Source organism: Toxorhynchites rutilus, chromosome 1 (assembly GCF_029784135.1).
Source record: "Toxorhynchites rutilus septentrionalis strain SRP chromosome 1, ASM2978413v1, whole genome shotgun sequence".
NCBI classification, from domain to species: domain Eukaryota; kingdom Metazoa; phylum Arthropoda; class Insecta; order Diptera; family Culicidae; genus Toxorhynchites; species Toxorhynchites rutilus.
This window is the reverse complement of record NC_073744.1, coordinates 83,220,057-83,222,720: the sequence shown is the minus strand read 5'-3', so window position 1 is coordinate 83,222,720 and position 2,664 is coordinate 83,220,057.

Genomic DNA, 2,664 nt, shown 5'->3' with positions numbered 1-2,664 from the left:
CCCATATCTAGCGTGGTGCGTCTTTCTCGACTCGAGGAATCCAGGATAGAATGGTCACTAGCCGGCGCAATCATCAGCTCGTGTAGAGTTGTCATAAGCGGTACAACCTTTGGCTCTTGTTGAATGATCAGTGGACTGCACAACCTTTGGCCCGTGTATCTGTAAAGAGTGTTTGTATGTATTGCCGCGACTAAGTAAAAGTTTATCGTTTGGATAGGAGGGATATGAAACGGGGACACAACGAAGGAAACATCATTAAACGTTGACATCGGCGTTTCTGAGGAACAGGTATAGATGAAGCAGAAGATCAGGATCACAGCTACCTAAGATATCCCGGACGGGGATCTCCGATTGTCTGCCTTGTGCTCTCAGTGCTCTAGAGAGCTGAGAGCGAGCAGCATGGAACCGTATACACGACCAGACAATATGCTCGATGTCGTGGTAGCCATCGCCACAATCACAAAGATTGTTTGCTGTGAGCCCAATGCGATAGAGATGCGCGTTTAGGTTGTAGTGATTGGACATAAGCCGAGATATCACGCGAATGAAATCACGACCTACATTCAATCCCTTGAACCATGCACTCGTCGAGACCTTAGGGATAATCGTGTGTAACCAACGACCGAACTCATCAACACTCCACATGCGCTGCCAACTTACGAGCGTATACTGACGAGGAATGTGGAAAAATTCATTATAAGTAATTTGCCTTTCAAAAAGTGTGCCTTCTAAAGCGCCCACCTTAGCTAGCGAGTCCGCTTTCTCATTCCCCGGAATCGAGCAATGAGAGGGAACCCATGCTAAGGTAATCTTGAATAATTTTTCGACCAAAACACTCAATAGTTGCCTTATTCTTGTTAGGAAATGAGATGAGCATTTATCAACTTTCATTGAGCGGATTGCCTCTATTGAGCTGAGACTGTCTGAAAAAATAAAATAGTGGTCGATGGGCAATGTTTCAATGATCCCTAATGCGTAATATATCGCACCCAGTTCAGCGACATACACGAAACAAGGATCTTTGAGTTTGAAAGAGGCACTGGAATTTTCATTGAAGATGCCGAAGCCAGTGGACCCGTTTATGAATGAACCGTCAGTAAAGAACATTTTATCAGATCTAACTTTCCCATATTCTGCCGAAAATATCGGCGGAATAGAATCGGAGCGTAGGTGATCTGGGATTCCATGGATTTTTTGTCGCATGGACAGATCAAAAATGACAGATGAATTGCAGAAGTATGGGAAGCAAACTTGGTTGGAGATGCCTGGTGAAGGGTGCACGTCGTGGGTAAGGTACTCATGGTATAAAGACATAAAACTTGACTGAGGAGTCAGTTGGAGTAGGTTTTCGAAGTTATCAATCACCAATGGATTCATGATCTTGCAACGGATGAGAAATCTGTAGGATAATTCTGTGAACCGAAGAGTAAGCGGGGGTACTCCTGCCAAAACTTCGAGACTCATCGTATGTGTCGAATGCAAACACCCCATGGCTATACGCAAGCAACGATATTGTATTCTCTCCAGCTTGAGAATATGAATCCTGGCAGCTGATCGGAAGCAAAAACTGCCATATTCTAACACTGATAATATCGTTGTTTTGTACAACTGAATGAGTCTCCTGGATGGGCACCCCACCATGTTCCGGTAATTGTTTGGAGAAAATTGATTCTTTGCTGGCATTTCTGTTTCAAATACGCAATGTGTCTCCCCCAGGTACACTTAGAATCAAAATATACACCCAGGTATTTGAAAAACATAGAGTGTTGGATCGTTTTGCCGGATAGGTGAAGCTGGAATTGGGCGGGTTCGTGCTTCCTAGAAAAAACGACCATTTCAGTTTTCTCCGTAGAGAATTCGATACCCAGCTTGAGGGCCCACGTGAACAGATTGTTCAGGGTATCTTGCAACGACTTTTGCAGAACGACGGGATTAGTACCCGTGATGGAAATAACTCCATCGTCTGCAAGTTGTCTCAGCGTGCAGTCTCTAGTTAGACAATCATCCATATCATTGACGTAAAAACTATACAAGAGGGGGCTTAGGCAGGAGCCTTGTGGTAGGCCCATAAAACTGTAACGAGAAGATTTCGAGCTGCCATGAGAGAAAATCATGTGCTTTTCTGACAGTAAATTGTACAGGAAATTATTGAGAATTGGTGAAAGTCCACGATTATGAAGCTTCTCTGAGAGAATTTCCATGGAAACTGAATCAAATGCCCCTTTGATATCGAGAAAAACGGAAGTCATTTGTTCTTTGCGAGCAAATGCGATTTGGATTTCAGAAGATAGCAGCGCGAGACAATCATTTGTCCCTTTACCTCGGCGGAAGCCAAACTGCGTATTTGACAGCAAATTGTTCGTTTCGACCCACTTGTCCAAACGAAGTAGAATCATTTTCTCTAACAATTTACGAATACAGGATAACATTGCAATCGGCCTATATGAGTTGTGATCGCAAGCTGGCTTGTTGGGTTTCCGTATGGCTATCACTCTCACTTGTCTCCAGTCATGCGGGACAATATTCAGCTCCAGAAACTTGTTGAACAAGTTCAGCAAACGCTGTTTTGCCAAGTCGGGAAGATTCTTCAACAAGTTGAATTTAATCTTGTCCGACCCCGGAGCTGAATTGTTACATGAGAGAAGAGCAATTGAGAATTCCACC